We start from the raw sequence: 18,483 nt of genomic DNA on the forward strand, positions 1-18,483 counted from the left end.
AAAACAAACGGAAATTAAAATAAGTCAAACTCAAATGAGCAGAAACTATTCTGAGCAGGGTTCCAAGCCCTATGCTTTCTAAAAGCTAGAATATAATTTGTACTTTACTGAAAAAAATTCAAATGAATTTACTGAAAAAAATGTGCATTGTCAATTTTATATACATATGCTGATATTTATTCCTTAAAATCTAAATTAATTTTTGTTTTCTTAAAGTTATAAGTGAAAACATTTAAAAGAATATTTTCAGTATTTACTTCAAGTATAGGGTTTAGTTTCTGCTCGTTTTGAGTTTGGCCTATTTTAATTTGTGTTTGTTTTGGGTTTCATTTATTTATTGATACTGCTTTGTGGTAGTTGTATGCTTGGTAGATCATTTGATTCTATTTTTGTTCATTTTTGGTTAAATGGAGGGAGACATTTGCCCTCTTTCGCTTTCGACTAATAAAAAAGGCTCTAGTCCTCTCAATTTTTAACGAAATATGAATCCTTTTTGAAGCTTCTACGACAAGAATTTCTATAAAAGCGTTAAATGCCCCAAAGGCATAATTTACGACCCTTGTCCTTAGGGCTATGGGGGGAGGGTTGTCATCCTCAAAGACATAATTTCCAGACCTTTCAACTACCTTTAACAAAATGACCAAGTAAAAATGTCGATCGGAAATGTTTGGGAAAATGATGGGCCTTGGGAGGATCTCCATCTTATTACTTTCGACTATTAAAAAGGGGAATAGCCCTTTCAATTTCCAATCAAATCAGCCCTTTTTGAAGTTTCTATGACAAAACTTTCTATAAAAACCATATATACCCTCAGGGCATGACTTACAACCCTTGCCCTAAGGGTTGGGGGGAGGGTTGTTATCCTCAAAGACCTAATTTACAGAACGTTCAAATAAGTTGAAAAAAATGAATATCTCAAAATTTCGATTGGACGTGTTTGGGGAAATGGTGGGCGTAAGAGGAGGGGGGGGGGGTCAGTTGGTCTTCAAAAGCAAGGCAAAGCAAGGCCATCGCCCGCTTTTTTGTAAGACAATGATTTTGAATTTCTGAAAAAAACCTTTATTTGGGAACTAAATTGGGGCCATCCTCAAAGACATAATTTCCAGAACTTTTAACTACGTTAAAAAAAATCGCTGTCTCAGAATTTTTATTGTGTGTGTTTGGGGAAATGGTGGGTGTGAGAGGGGTTTAGTTGCCCTCCAATTAGTTTCGACTGTTAAAAAGGGCAGTAGCCATTTCAATTTCAAATCGAATAAGCCCTTTTTCAAGTTTCCACGACAACACTTTCGATAAAAACCTTATATGCCCCCAGGGCATAACTTCCAACCCTTGCCCTGAGGGCTGTGGGGGGTGTCACCCTTTAAGACCTAATTTCAAAAAATTTCAACTACGTTGAACAAAATGGCTATCTCAAGATTTTGATTGGATGTGTTTGACGAAAAGGTGGGCGTGAGAGGGGGGGGGGTTATTTGTCGTCCAATCACTTTCGACTATTAAAAAGAGCACTAGCCCTTTGAATTTCCAATCGAATGAGCCCTTTTTGATGTTTCTACGACATAGCTTTCAATAAAAACCTTATATATCCAGGGCATAATTTATAAACTTTGCCCTGAATACTGTGGGTGGGGGGGGTAGTTTCCTGCTTAAAGATATAATTTCCAAAACTGTCAACTACATTGAACAAAATGGTTATCTCAAAATTTTGATTATATATGTTTGGGGAAATGCTGGGCGTGGAAGTGGTGTTAGTTGCCTTCCAATCACTTCCGACAACTCCTTCGATGCGAAGTGCCCTGTTCTAAAGGAAAATAAATAATACATTGCGCCAACATCGTTCTTTACTTAGGCAGCGCGATTGCGCTGCCCATGAAAAAGTGAACTAGAACTTTCAGTTTTCAATCTAACGAGTCCTCTCTGAAATTTATACGAGCATCCCTTTCATAAAAACCATATGTGGCCCTTGGAAATAACTTACAGCGCCTCCCCATTGGCCCTAGGGGGTTGTGTGGACACCGGAGTTTTGTTATCTGACCTTTGAACTGTTTTTAAAAAATGGCCATCTCAAAATTTGTATCAGATGGGTTCGGGGGAAAAAGAGCATGAGGGGGGGACTAGTGCATTTCATTATCCACATGATCTTCCACGGGAGGTATTTTTATGTCAGGGGAATTCTCCTAAAAACACTCTCAGATATAAAGGAATACAAAAACAAGTTTTCCACTGAAAGTATGGAGTCGTGTTGAAAGTAATGAACATGTATTATTCCCTATGTAAGAGGGGCTGCCCTATCTACCCCTCGCTCATTACACTACAAAAAGCGCTTGAAACGAAATAGTTCAAGCAATAAAGGATGTTGTAATTTAATACGTTCTCAAGTTAAAGTTCTTTTATTTAATAAATATAAAAAAAACTCTACAATCCAGAAAAATCCTAAAGGGCCCGGAGGCCCATTAACTGGGGAAAAAAAATTAACACTACATAGGCCTATGTGTCATTTGCAGTTTACTGAACCAGGCCTAGGCAAAAATAAATAAGAAGCACTACTCACTCGAAGACAACCGTTCTCCGCATCACCTAACAACAATAAAAATCACACTTTTTCAGCGACATCCAGGGCTCGAGAGTCCAAAAATCCCAGTTCCTCCACAAACACATTAACAATATATTTTGTCAAAATGTTCTATATTTTTTTCTATTAGGCTCTTTACCTACCGGGCTCTTCATAATTTCATTAAAATCTTCTCTTTTAAGTTCAAGCTTATCTAAATTGTCATTTTTATTATTAGTGTTGACCGTTGATAGATACTCCGACAGAGATCGGGCGATAATGGAGTGAATAATGATGACGCAGATAAGCTCATTAAAGCACAATAAATAGACAACGACACGAACTTGAAAACTGTATATTGCAGTTGAAATATTTGCCGAAGTATTAACCTCGCCACTGTGCAAATGGGTGTTTTCAATAGATATCACGCACCAAGTTTATAATAAAATAGGTTCTTCTGGAGCTCCTCATAAACACGCAAGTGACATAGACTGATCTTTCTTCTGGCAAAAAATACAATTTCCACATTTTTGCATTTAGCAGCTTGAAACCTCTACAATGAGGTTTTCTGATACGCTGAATCTGATGGTGTGATTCATTAAGATTATATCATTTTTAGAGGGTGTTTCCGCCTTTTTTTGAAAATAAGGCAATTTTTTCAGGCTTGTAACTTTTGATAGGTAAGACTAAACTTGATGGCACTTATATATTTAAAATCAGCATAAAAATCCGATTCTTTTGATGTATCAATTGGTATCAAAGTTTCTTATTTAGAGTTTCGGTTACTATTGAGCCGGGTCGCTCCTTACTTACAGTTGTTCTTTAGATATTGCTTTGTCATATTTTTGAAAGTCCAGATGCTCATAGTTTGTTTTGATTTAGTTCAACATCCACCTAAATATTCCTTAAAAACTTCACCTTAATTTCCATAGCTTGCAAAGTAAAACAGTTGTAGCAGCATCAGGAGGAGTATGCGTATAGCACCTTTGATTTCTTTAACATCCCTTCGACAGACGCTGAAAGTTTCAGTTCAATACATCAAACCGTTTTTGAAGCATTTCTGACGCGTCCGCTTGATAACTTGTGTGGACATAGTGTGTTTCAAATTAGTTCCGTACAGTCTCTATATATCCAAATTGTCCACCTTGATATCCTTAGTATTAATAGTAGTAATAGTAGCAGTAGTAGTAGAATTAATTGCAGTAGCCTAGGCTTTAATGACAGTAGTAGTAATAGAAGTAGTAATAATAGTAACAGCAATAGCAGTATGAGAAGAAGCAGTAGTATTAATATGCAAATATTTTCTTGTGGTTAGTTCAACATCCCTCACACAAGCCCTGTTAGTTTCAAATTTACGCACCAAACTGTTCCGAAGATATTGTTGTTACGCCCTTTCGAAAACCTGAATACAGACGGAGTGTTTTCATTCAGTTCACCTTCCCCCTCAAAATCCTATGTAAGTTTCACCTGATGCTCTTAGGCATAGGTGTAATAGTAGTCACAGTAGTAATACGATGATATTACTAGCTATAGTATTGAATAGCGGTAGTACTACTAGCAGCAGTAGTATTAGCATATTGCCTTTTGGTCAGTAGAGTATCTCTCTCATCAAGACCTAGAAGTTCCACTTTAATACAATGAGCCGTTGCTATGACGCTGCTGATATATCCTTTTGATACCTGTATGTTCATATACTACTTGAAATGTTGATCTCAATGCTCTTAGCCCTGCAAGTAGTTGCAATAGAAGTAGTAGTAGAATTAGTAGTCGCAATTATATTAGTAGTAAATGTAGCAGCGACAGTAGTATTAGCAACAGTTATGCAGGCTCGAAGGTATGTATTCAGCATCTCTGCCGTGATCCCAAAGACTCCAGATTCAAGTCCAATTTTCAAGTTTTTCACAGCTCTCGTCACTTCTTTGGTGTGTGGGGAGGGTTGGGGGGGGGGCAGCGCTTACGTCAATTAGTTAGAAAGTTTAGATCGACTATGGGCCAGTAGCGAGGAAATGACTAAGCGTCAATGAGCATAGATGACCGATATGTCTTTTTGAAAATTGTATGCCAGTTAACGCAAGATTTAAAAGATATGCTAAAGAAAGATGTCCCAATGAAGTCAGATATATTTCCCGCTTTGCAATGCTAAAGAGGATTATTTATGCATTGCTTGAGCCGGTGCCAGGGGCTCTGTGCGATAAAGGAAGGGCTATTTGGAAAAAATGAACTGATACTTCCAGGTGTCTTAAATAGTACGTCGCCTCAGTTTATTTGTAAAATAGGAAGGTATATGGAATTTTTGTTAAATAAAACGAGTGAAGCTTAACTTATTTTTAAATTTATATCAAGTTAAAGAAATTGCATTGCATTTCTCTTTTGCTACTAAAGTGTTGAGTTAAAATTAAATAAAAAAAGTGTAAGTTTCTAAGTGTATGTTGTTATGCAACTTATTCTAAAGTGTATATTTCATTTAAGTATTTGCTGATGTTGGCTGATACAAGTTCATTATATTTGTGCTTTTTATGATGATCGCCGATGTAAGTTTACTATATTTTTCCTCTTTTTGTGTTCATGGCCGTATTTTTTTGTGTTCAATGCACTTGTCTATCTATCTATCTACTGCCTATAAATTTAGTTTTATTCCAACATTAACTTTTCCTAAGAGTTTCTGCTTAATACCCTATCCCGTTCCTGATATATTTTACCTGTGCTATATAGACAACCTGGGTGCACTTAAACTCTTTTGATTTAGTTTCATAGTAGTAACAGCACCAAAAATTTATAAGATTTGGAAAAAAAAATAAAACTTAAGTATGTCCAGACATTCAGGGGCTGGGATGCAGTGAGCCTGGAAGTAAATTTGAAAATCCAGTGAATAGAAGTTTTGCTAACCTCATAAAGTGATAATGTTTAGCACCAGGACACCGAGCTTTGCTTGGTTCCAGTTACTGATATACAGCAAACTTGTAAATATGGTATTCTTGCTGTCGCTTGTTTTCTAACTTCAACTTTTGTTGTGCAACATTTTCATTTGTGATTTGTTGTGATACTCGTTATCGCAATGTCTTTTAACCGTAGATTTCGTTTTGCTTCTTTTTGCTTGCGTTTCACTGTGATGCTCGTTGTCCCATCTCTTCAAAAGGTTCTTGGGATTGAGATTCATTAAGTATCCCTGTTAACCCAGACACTTTTTCTATACCTTTTGCTGTAGCTGTTCGGATTGGTCTTATCGCGTTTTTGGACAACAAATTCGTCAATTAGATGTTGCATTTTGACATTTGATCCGATACAGACTGGCCTGAAATTCTTTTTGATTGTCCAGGTTGTCATTTTTCCAAGGACGTATTATTTTCAATAGTTGTGATTTTACGTTTTTAAAGTGGTTTAAACTCTTGATTTGACAGTGCCGTACATAGATTTATGCACAATTATTGCTTGTTTGAAGACATTTCGCAGTGGAAATTTTCAATTACAAAGATGACAATTTTTCTTTCTATTACTATTTGTTTTAGTTGATTAACGCTCTAAAAGTTTAATTTGGAACGACAGACTAAAAAAAAAAATCTAAGCTATTCTGATCTATGCAAAATAGCCGAATTAAAGTATTTAGCTCTCTCAGATTAGACCTATTCAACATGCAAAATAACTCAAAATTTGACACGCATCCACAAAATGTAAATCTTAAACAAAAAAAAATATAGGGTAACTGCTCACAAAGTAACTCTTGCGATGCATCTCGAAATATGCCTATTACAGACACTATTACAAGTCCTTAGAAAAGAGGATTTGGCCCAGATACCAGGATATAGTTTAGTTCTTATAATATCTCAAGAGGCAATATTTGCAGTATTATCTTTGCATATTGGGAATTTAACAACGCAAATGAACCAGAATAAAATATCTCCAAGTGAAACGTAAATTAAAAGTCCAACTATAAATCAGAATCTATGGTTTTTCTAGTCTAGTCCAAGCCTCACAATATAAGACTCTAGCTAGATTCTGTAGTAAATAATATTAAAAAACCAACATGTCTGTGCTTTGTTAAAAGAAAATTAACCCCAAGAAGCACCGCATCATAATGAACTTCCAAATAAACATTCAAATGGGGACAAGTCCGTTTATTAGACAGTGAAATCAGATACAAAAGGCTGCATATTTCGATCACATGTACAGTGATCTTCATCAGCAGAAAGCTGTATTTCTGCTGGTGTTAATCGCTGTAAATATGATCGAAATATCTAGGCTTTTGTATCTGTTTTCACTGTCTAATAAATGGAAGTATCCCTATTTGAAAGTTTATTTGTTTGTCATAGAAAGACAGTTTGGTCTTGGAAAACTACCTAATTTAAAGCGATACGTTGAAAATAATGGACTTCTCAAAATTCAGCTTTCTGTTTATAAGTCTGTATTGAAAAATTATAGTGAAAAATAATAGTGAAAATATAGTGAAAGTACATCATACTTTCATGTCCGTGGAAGTACATCATAGGCAGCACAGTAGCGCTGCCTAGGTAATTAGCGATGTGAGCACAATGTATAATTTTTTTTACCTGATTTTTCTTGGACCAGGGTCCTTTGTATCGAAGGTGCTGTTGTAGAAACTTTGAGAAGGACCGTTTCGATTGGAAATTGACAGGGCTAGTGCCCTTTTTAATAATCGAAAGTGATTGGAGGGTAACTAACCCCCCTCCCACGCCCACCAATTCCCTAGACCCATCCAATAAAAATTTTGAGATAGCCATTTTGTTCAGCGTAGTTAAAAGGTCAGGAAGTTATGTAATTGAGGATGAAAACCCCCGAGTCCTCAGGGCAAGGTTTGTAAGTTATTTCCCGGGGGCATATAAGGTTTTTATAGAAAGCGTGGTCGTATAAACTTCGGAGGGAGGCTCATTGGATTCGCAATCAGAAGTTGTAGCGCCCTTTTTAGGGTTCAAAGTAATCAGAGGGCGGATACCCCCCCCCCCCAATTTTTTTCCCGAAATGCATTTGATAGAAATTTTGTGATGACCACTTGTTGTCGGATAAACTTCGAAAAAGGCTCATTTGATTGGAAATTGAAAGAGCTAGTGTCCTTTTTAATAGTCAAAAGTGATTGGAGGGCGAAAATCCCCCCCCCCCCACACCCACAAATTTTGAAAACAATTCTAATCAAAGTTTGGAGACAGCCATTTTGTTTAGCGTAGTTTAAAGGTCTTGAAATTATGTCTTTGGGGATAACAACCCCCCCCCCCCCACAGCCCTCACCGCAACGGTTGTTAGTTACTCCCCGAGGGCAGGTGAGGTTTTTATGGAAAGGGTGGTCACATAAACCCCGGAGGGGGTTCATTGATATGGAAATAAGATGTTCTAATGCCTTTTTTAATAGTCCAAGTGATCGGGAGGTAGCCACCCCCGCCCCACAAATTTTTCAACAAATGAATACGACAGAAAATTGTGATAGCCATTTGTTCAAAAATAGTCCGAAGAAAATGTAATAAGGCCTTTGGGATGGACAGAAATCCCCAGAGTTTGGCGGTAAGGGTTGTAAGTTATGCCCAAAGGGCAATAAGGTTTTCATGAAGGGGTGGTCGTTTGAACTTTGAGGATGGCTCATTTGACTGGAAATGTATAGTTGTAGTCACCCCTTTTAAGAGTTAAACATTCTGGAGAGATACTAGCCCCCCTCCTCCCTGACATTCTCTTTTCCCGAAACGCATTCAAATGAAATTGTTAGATAGTCATTTCGTTACCAATGGTCTAAATATTATATGACAATATCTTTAGGGTGGACACAATCCCCTGGGCCCATGGGCAAGGGCTGTGAGGTATGCCCGGGGGATATAATGTTTTTATGGAAAGGATAGTCTCATAAACTTTGGATCGGATGGAGCTCATTTGATTGGCAGTCGGAAGTTTGGTGCCCATTTACGGGTCGTAAGTGAATGGAGGGCAATCAGCAACCCCCACCACCCTCAAGAGTATCATTCCCAAAAACACATCCAATAAAACTTTGGAGACAGATATTTTGTCCAGCATGTTCGAAATGTTCAGGAGTTTTGTCTTTGGGGACGACAACCTCCCCACAGTTCTCAGGGCAAGGGCCGTAAGCTAGGCAATTCGTTCAGTGTTTGCACATAGTAGCGTATATGCTATTGAGAAAGGTATGCATGTTTTAACTTTACTTTCCAAGAAGAGGAAGGGCATTCAGGTGAGCCTTTCAGCGAATGTTTACATGTGTGTATATATATATATATATATATATATATTTATATATTTTTATATATATATATATATATATATATTGACTTTCTCACAACTCTATTTTTTTTAAGAATGAAAAACTTTAGCGTAAAGACCGATGCGTTGAGGAGGGGACAGTCACTTTCATATACGGAATAATTTCTGTTCGTTTTAAGTTTTAATGTCGCTCCTTACTTTCAGTTGAAAAAAAACTTGTTTTTTTTATTTAATTCCGTATAAGAGGGAGGCTTTACGAGCGATTGCTGAAACACAAGAGCCGTTTAATTAGAATCAGAACCTTTTTTAAAAGAACTAAAAAAAACTTTAGCGTGAAGAAAGAGGTATAGAGTTGGGGACATCACAGCACACGGAATAATTTCTGTTCGTTTTCAGTTTTAATGTTGCTCTTACTTTCAGTATTTTTTTTTTAATGTAACACACGGAAGGGACAAATTTTATAAAGAGGAAATTTAAGGCCACCGATTCCTTTACGATTAGAAAAACTGGAAAGGGATCCAGACCAGCAAATTTTCTACCTCTTGAATGGAAAAAAAAATTAAAACAGAATACCTTGGCAAGGCCTGATACAACAACAAATTTGATGGAACGAAACAAATAGAGGATAAATAATCAAATTCTGATAATATTCGGTATCGTTACTTCTAAATCTCTGCTGTATATTTAAATATTAAAAAGGTTCAGTCATACTTAGTTTTTTTTTTTTTTTTTTTTTTTTTTTTTTTTTTTTTTTTTTTTTTTAGTGGTATGAAGAATCGATGTTTCATTCGACTCCAATCAAACATGTCCTATTAATATTTAAACCCAATCTTTTTCATTTTGAAGGGTTCGATGATAGTTAAGTTCTTTTTTGAGGTCTTAGTGGTCATTGACTTAAACAAAAGGACAAAGCCCCAATAGTATCAACTCATAGATATCAGGGGCGGATTTTTCAAAAATGTTTTGGGTTGGGGCCAATTTCTTCTTTTTTTTCAATTGTACTCAGGGGAAATACCAAAAAGTCGTTTTTCAATAAAAAAAAAATACTAGAAAAGGTATTTTTCAAAATCTGGATGGGGTAGCCTATGACTATGGCACTATTAATGAATATGTAAAAGCCGTTCGCGTGATATGTACTATAATTCTTCCGCAATAAGATTCTCGTAAGCTGTATTTTTGATCTATTGTAAAAGGTATGGTTTCAAATAAATATGGCAACCAGAAAACTCAATTTATTTTAGGAATTAGATTCATGCCAATTTTAATGTCTCGACTGTATCAACTAGACCCCGAGGCCACACCGAAAAGTCGGTGGCGTGCCGCCGAAACAAAAACGGTGGCGCGCCGCCGAGCTTGCATCAGCGCGCTGACGCCGCCGCTGATTCTATCGGCAGCGGCGTCACTAATACGCCGCCGTGTTTTTTTTTTTTTTTTCTCTATTTTTTGGTTATAAATATCGACCTCCGGGCTTCAACCGTCATCTCGGCTAATCTGTTTCTTAAAAATAAATGCTGTCATTTTGGGCTCGCCATGTATATCGGTTCATAGGAAGGAGAAGAAGAAATTTTTCTTGAAACAAAAATTCTACCTTCCACTTTAAAATTCTGTTCATTTTTCTTTCTGATTTTTAAAGAGGTAGGTAAAAGAGCATTAGGCAATTCAGGATGTTGTCATAGGCAGCGCAATCGAGCTGTCTAAGTAAAGAACAATGTTGTCACAATGTATTATTTATTTTTTTTTAGTTTTTTTTCCATACCAGGGCAATTTGTATTGAAGGAGTTGTCCTATAAACTTCAAAAAGGGCTCATTTTATTGGAAATTGGAATAACTAGTGCCCTTTTTAATAGTCGAAAGTGATTGGAAGGCAGCTAACACCCCTTACACGCCCACCGTTTCCCCAAACACATCCAATCAAAATTTTAAGATAGCCATTTTGTTCAGAGTAACTGATTTCCAGAGAGAAAATATGTTTTTTGAGGAGGTTGCTCCCCCTCAACCCTTAGGGCAAGGGTTTTATAGTTATACCCTGGGGGTATATAAGACCGATGTTGGAACAATGTATTATTTATTGTTTTTTCCTTTAGACCAGGACACTTCATATCAAAGAAGTTGTCGTAGAAACTTCAAAAAGGGCTCATTCAATCAGAGATTGGAGGGGATTGTGCTCTTTTTAATAGTCGAAAATGATTGGAACGCAACTAACACCCCTTCCACGCCCACCATTTCCCGAAACACATACAATCAAAATTTTGAGATAGCCATTTTGTTTAACGTAGTTGAAAGTTCTGGAAATTAGGTCTTAGAGGATGACAACCACCCTCACAGCCCTTAGGGTAAGGGTTGTAATTTATGCCCTGGGGGCATATACGGTGTTTATAGAAAGCGTTGCCGTAGAAACTCAAAAAGGGATCATTAGTTTGGAAATCGAAAAGCCTAGTGCCCTTTTTAATAATTGAAAGTGATTGGAAGGCTTGACATTTTTATAGTAGAGATCGATGTGGGTATAATATATCACTTTTTTGTTGTTGTTGTTGTTTAAACCAGGTTACTTCGTATCGAAGGAGTTGTCGTAGGAACTTCGAAAAGGGCTCATTCGATTGAAAATAGAAAAGGCTGTGTCCTTTTTAATAGTCGAAAGTGATTGGAGGGAAACTAATCCCCCTCCCACGCCCACCCTCCCATTTGCCTTTATATTTAAAAAGTAAATGTTGCCTTAAGATTAAATCAAAATGCACTGTGTTTATGCTAATTTCCAATAAGGCATCTCAGCAGTATCCCAAGAACGAATGAGGGTATTATGTTCAAACTTTCAGGGCTTCTTCTGCTTTTAAAATTTGACCAAATCAAAATAGCGTAAGTGTATCCAAGCTGTCAAAGAAAGTAAACAAATTTTTTTGCGAATGTTATCAAGTTTTCCATTTCAGGTCAACTAGAGGAGATATGAAACTAAATTAAACACTACAATTTGTGTCCAGATTTTTATAAGGGTCTATGTTGTTAAATTTTGCTGAAAATTGTTTTCCAGCATACAAATAGCAGGCAAAACTATAAATTCTTAAAAAAACGAAAAGATTTAAAGTATGATTTTCTTTTTCCCTGAAAAGACTATGTCAATATAAAACGAACAGAAATTAATTATAAAAACTGTTCCCAAAAAATAAGTTTTTTTCAAAGAAAAGTAAAGAACTCCATTAAACCAAAAATGAGCAAAAATAAAATCAAATAATCTACCAAGCGTAAAAATACCACAAATCAGCATTGATAAATAAATGAAACCAAAAATGAACAGAAATTACAATAAATAACCCAGTCAAACTCAAAACGAGCAGAAATTAACACCAGTTGGGCTCAAAACCCCTATGCCTTCCCAAGGCCAGAACATAATTTGTACTTTACTGACAAAACTACAAATGAATATGCATTGTCAGTTCAATATACATATACTGATATTTAGCAATCAAAATGTTAATATTATTTGATTTATTAAAGTTATAAAAGTAAAAACATTTATATTTTTTCAGTAAAGTGAAAATTATGTTCTGGCCTTAGGAAGGCATAGGGGTTTTGAGCCCAACTTCTGTTAATTTCTGCTCGTTTTGAGTTTGACTCAGTTATTTATTGTTATTTTTGTTCGTTTTGGGTTTCATTTATTTATCGATGCTGATTTGCGGTAGATTATCTAGAGCTAGTATAGAAATATATCTATAGAAATGAATTACATTTTTTTTGCACAGTTAGCAGAGCACACTGAAGTTGAAGTAGCCATAAACTTTGACTTGAAACGTTATAACTTGACCACTTCTTTCAAAAAAGAATTTCGGAGGGTTATTCCGTGTTGATAGGGAAAGAGGGTAAAGGTGCAGTTTAGTTCCTCCTGTAGTGTAGGGCGCAGGAGCCCTATGGTGAAGGTGCAGGTTTGTTCTCCCTTATAAAACAACTTATTCCAGCAGATACAAAGAAGAGGCCCATGTGCAGAATTGTGTGGGACCCCTAGGTAAAGTACTAGTAACAGATCCCGCAAGTGGCAGTTTATGCTCGTCAAGTTCTGGCTGTACCGGCCACATGTGCCCCAGCTAAACGGCTTTTTAGTACGACAGGACTGGTAGTGACTGCAAAAAGATCAATGGCTCCAGGCAGAGTGAACAAACTCACTTTTGTTACATCAATTGTAACTGAAGTGATGTAACCGCTGACTTAAAATTGTTGGTGTTGTTAAGCCATGGTATCTGATTTGTATACAGTTTTTTCGATGTTGTTAATTGTTTGTTTTTTTTTTCACTTCCTTTTCGTATCTATTTGATGAAGAGGAGATGTTTGAACTTCAAACTTTGAAAGTTATACACACATTAGCCCAAATCATTAACAAGAAGAAAAAGACTAAACCCGCGGTTTTATAGGAACAATGCTGTGCTAACCATAAGCAGAACATAGATTGCCGTGAGTCTAGTGGCTTAAACCGAAAATCCTAGTATGTCTTATCGACGGTGAACATAACCACTGTCCGCACGGCCCAACAAATTCCTGTTTTGTCATATTATTCTTGTATGTTTTTTGCCAACCATTTAAAAATCCTTACTAAAATCGAGGTTGAACGTGCTTGGTGAAGAGGAATTTTTATTATTACTTTTAATCAGAAAAATCGGCGCGCCGTGGCGCGCCACCGGCCTAAAAATTGGCGGCGCGCCGCCAAAAAAAACTGGTAAATTTAAAAATATTTGTATATATTTTTTAAAAGGGATTACAATAATTCCAAAGCCTTAAAAAAGAAAACCTAAATATTCCTCACATTGCCTTGGCAGTTCATCAAATTCGTTGTTAATAATGTTGTTTCATTTTAGAATCAAACCCATATGATGAATGTAAGCAGGACAACGAAATTCAGACGCAAAATTTTGTCTTTCGGCTTTGTCACAATATGGGAGTCTTCCGACAGCTGATCCTCCTATCTGGAACAATAACTGTGTAACCTGTGAATTTGATGCCAAATTCAGTATCCCAACCCTTGAAAGTCTATCACTGAGGATTTTATTTAAGTCTATCACTGAATCAGAGGACATGTCTTCTCTAGAATCTTCTCTAGAATCTCTTTTAGAACATATCTCTTGTTTAGACTTACCAGTGGAATTCTATGAAAAACTAATGCAAACTCTTCTGGTCAAAAATGTTTCAGTCAAAAATCTACTAAAGATCTGGCCTTCAAAAAGTGTGTCTCTTACCCGTGTTTTTCGTGACCATAGGCTACAGTTCTTTAGTTCAACCAAATTTGCCACACATTTCTTCTTTCCTTGATCTCATTTTAGAAAAAGAAAATTTCTTAGTTCACATTTTGGATATAAGACGTTTTGTGCAGGATATTTTGGATTTTTTTTCCATTTTATAATAAAATATCTGATATACACACTCAACATTGTGATTTAATTCACCAAATATTTGTGGATCTTTCGTTAACTTCCGGGTTGTGGACAGTGGCGAGTCATGAAGAGTATGTGAAGTTCAATGCTATACTTTGCAGTGACTCTGCAAGTAAGCTGCAAATAAATCTGTGTCATTTGAAATTAAACGACAACTTTATCGAAGCTGCATTTGAGACTGGTGAAACTCCGTCTAGGGTAAAATGGTTTTCAGCAAGTGTATTTTGAGAGTGTTATTATGCAAACAAGAAAACTTACAAACATGACAAACCTGCTTAATGAATTGAAGCTTCAAAAATTTCATAATCTGAAGGCTGTTAGTATTGCAAATAGTGGTATAGACTTAATTAGCTGTCCAGTAACTGCCGATCTATTTGGCAGGTGGATCGCTAGTCTTCCTTGTTTGCAGCTGCTAGATTTGCTGCCAACAAACTATCTGGCTGCTTGAACAGTTGAATTTCGAACCTTAAATCAGGCTTGCTATATATTGATTTATGCCAATGTGAACTAACTTATGATAACCTGAAGGATTTGTCTCTGGTGCTGCAAAGCTTTCCTGCTCTCTGCTCTTTGTGGCTTGACTGTACGAAATTAAGTAGAAAAGAAGTAATCATAGTGATCCAAGTTCTGCAACTGTGTAAATCTTTGAACAATTTAATACTTGGGGTAAATGACTACCACTTTGGCAGGTTTGATTATCATTACATATCTGTACCAATGATTCGAATGACAAAAGAAAATCTTTGCTCTATAGTTGAGAAATATTTCTTACAGCTTGCTAAAGTGCCTGATTGTTCGAAATCATGGCGTTGTTATAATTTTTGAATAGTTTGCTTATGATGGTTTTGCTGATTCTAGATGACGATCCTGATGGTTTTACGGATTTTTACGTTAATATACAGTGACAGGACTTATTTAAGTGGGAAAGGTTAAAAAGCTTTCCTATTGAACTGTTATGCAAATGTGGGTTGTAAATGAACACTTTACCCCTGTTTCCCCTCTCAAACGCTCCAAAGGCTAGATTGTCGCTTTTGTTTTTGTGAATTTCAAATAAAAGTTCAGTCAAAATTACTGTTTTCAAATCGATCTCAGACACATTTAAAAATGAAATGAATGAATATAAAAGAAAAAAAAACAGTAAAACAGAATTTAGTTGAAAATAATTTGATGGAACAAACTTTGTTGATTGTTGCAATCAACATTTTTTCTTTTCTTTTTGTTTTTCTTTTTTTTGTGATAACAATAACAATAAAATTTTTCAAATTGATTTCTGTTTTCTGGAGGGTAGAAATTATACTGATATCTCATGAGGTCTGCAACACCTCACTTATATGCAGTATCTTCTGTTTATTGTAAGTTTGGCTTTAGTTCTAACTTCTTTTGTTAAAGTTCTATTTACTCATTCATCAAACTTATTGTTCATTTCAAATTTGCCATCTTTATATAAGCTCTTCTAAAATTTACTATTCTTTTCATGGAACACATTTTTTGTGCTTTAGCTATACTGTGTTTTATGCTGTTTGGTTTTAATTATACTTTGTGTATGCTGCGTTTTTTGTACTCTAAGACGTTCAAGTAAAAGAAGCTGTATAATATTTTTTCTATGACACTAGTGACACTTTTTTGTGATAACAATAAGTTTGGCTTTAGTTCTAACTTCTTTTGTTAAAGTTCTATTTACTCATTCATCAAAATTATTGTTCATTTCAAATTTGCCATCTTTATATAAGCTCTTCTAAAATTTACTATTCTTTTCATGGAACACATTTTTTGTGCTTTAGCTATACTGTGTTTTATGCTGTTTGGTTTTAATTATACTTTGTGTATGCTGCGTTTTTTGTACTCTAAGACGTTCAAATAAAAGAAGCTGTATAATATTTTTTCTATGACACTAGTATCAATCCTTAGATACAATTTTGGTTTCTTTTAAAGTCTAATCTTGACAAAATATATTGCTATTTCATTTACCTAAGAAATTCATCCCAGTGAAAATAAAAAACGATATAAATTGCATAATTGTACCAGAACCGGCATAGTAGTACCAGGATAAGCATAATATATCTTTAGTTGTATGCATACTTGCAGAGGGAGAGCTACCTAGAGTCCTTGCTCTCCCTGAAATTCTCCAATCTGAGATGATTCTAATCTTCTCATGTTTTGATTTATTCGAATCTATACCACTCCCCCCCCCTAAAAAAAGTGTCTAAGAAGGGTAAGTTTTGAAACTCTGGTAGGTACTGAAAAACTATCTTCAAATGTTTGCCTTGTGTGAATTCACTTTATCATTCAATTTCATCCAAGCTTTCAATTAATGAAACCTATTCATTTGTTCACTTTGGTGGTAATAGAAAGTAAAATGTAAAACGCGTCATGGATGTAAAACGTGTCAGAGAAGATAGAGTTGGTAAAACCCCTCCAGTCCTCCTTTTTTTATTCTTTCCAAGGCAGGGGTGGATCTAGAGCAAAAGCTTGGGGAAGGCCCAATGTGACAAGGGTGCCAATGAGCAAAATCTTGAGGGGGGGGGTAATGTTTTTTATTTTCTGTTTTTAGGTTTTTGATCCAAATATCATCAAAGGAGAAAGGACCAAGTCATTTTTTCTAACTCAATTGCTAGCATATTTTTAGGGTTGCCTTAATTTTCAAAATTATTTAATGGTGAAGGGCTATCCAACTCCCTGTTCCAGGGTTTTAGTATTCGTGACCTCCTAATCGTTCTTCTCTTATTGGTATTTCCTGTGGTTCCTTGGGTTGTGATTAATAGTGCCAGATCCTTAAAGGAAGTGTAGCTTCTTGTCTTTATTCTGCACTATTAACTTTAAAATATGAAAGTGGAATGTTAGCCTGAACTGGTTGAAAGGGTGCTTTGATGAAACCACAATAATCTTGTTAGAAGCATTTCGAAAAATGCAGAGAACTAATACGAGCAATACCTGTACTAAGAATACCTCCTGAATATTCTGTCTGTGACTCATATGTTGGTAAGTAAGAAAAAAGAAAAGGATACGGAACTAGATTTCTAAGGTCCGAACTGGTGGTGCTGATCTCCGTCTCCAGGTCCTTCAGTCATGACGTGCAATCGGGGATGGGGGCCATCTATCCTGTGCTTTCGCACACCCTTCCTGTTTACCCTCTTCATATCTCTCTAGGTACCTATTTAGAGCTTGGTCGATTCTGGTTGATCTTACAGAGTCACGCCACTGACCCCCGTCCCAGACCAAATTATTGGGTACACTAGGATTCGAACCCTCACCCTCTCGGATAAAGGATCCAAAATCCAGCGCACCAATCCACCCGGCTAGGACGGCTCTATGTGGGACTTATACTCATATTTGGGACTTAGCTTTGGGCTTTTTCGAATTGGTGGTATGAGTCCGGAATAACAAGAAACAGTTTCCTATATTTTTCCGATAGTTGCGGCTCCAGCACGTTGTTACCATCAATATCATCTGGGAAGGTATACTCTTAAAGAAGAAGATAAGCCTGCCTTTTAGGCATGGATTAGTTCTATTAGTGATAGTGGAGTAATTGCAGCTAAGACAAATCCTGAGTAATCATAAAGTACGAAGTAGATCTTTGCGAAGTATATCCCTCGCTAGACCTTTTGGTTTAGCGAGGGTGGTGATGCTTGATATGCTAGGATCGACAGAATAGGGTGAAGGGATATAAGCCTTAATTATGAGTCAAATATGTTTCGAATGAAAAGAAAACCCCGTGGCCGTTTATGACTAAGGAGTAGGTTAGTATGATATGAGATATCATACCTGAGGTAGGTACATGCAGTGAACAAAATAGTGAACAAACTACTCAGTGGCTTTTTCTATGCTTTTTTCAAATGTAGTAATTGTATCTGTCGTAAATGCAACTCTTCCCCCTTATGGACCCATATGTAGCCCTAAGATATGAGTTTGTACAAAAAAACGATTTGAACAACAAAATTTTTACTTTAGAATTTGCAACATATTTTATTAATTACATTGCGATGTTTACTTTTATTGTTATCCGCATTTGTAAATCACTTAGAAATAAATTCGATATCCGCAATATCGATCTGAAATTCCTTTAGAAACAGGTATAGATCTTCTGGTTTTTGACTGTTTAAAAAGCTCTAAATAAACTAAAAGGCTTTATTAGTTGTTATGTTTATTGAATTTGATTGTTCTTAACCACTGCTTGTTGAATAAATAACTTAGAGAGGGTTAGATTATAAAGGTTTTCGTGGGCTTTTAACCACTTTTCTTAACCCATTTCTTGTACCAAAAATAAGTAATTAGGCGTCGCTTCAGAGTCTAATGTAGAGGGCTTTAAATTGAATT

At 36.1% G+C, this 18,483-nt stretch overlaps 1 pseudogene; it reads left to right on the forward strand.

Moving 5' to 3' along the window:
- LOC148954986 (uncharacterized) overlaps positions 1-15,960 on the forward strand; it is a 32,905-nt pseudogene extending 16,945 nt beyond the window's left edge.
- The last annotated feature ends 2,523 nt before the right edge of the window (positions 15,961-18,483 follow it).

Source organism: Artemia sp. Qi Xiang Cuo, chromosome 2 (assembly GCF_049724085.1).
Source record: "Artemia sp. Qi Xiang Cuo chromosome 2, ASM4972408v1, whole genome shotgun sequence".
Lineage (NCBI taxonomy): Eukaryota > Metazoa > Arthropoda > Branchiopoda > Anostraca > Artemiidae > Artemia > Artemia sp. Qi Xiang Cuo.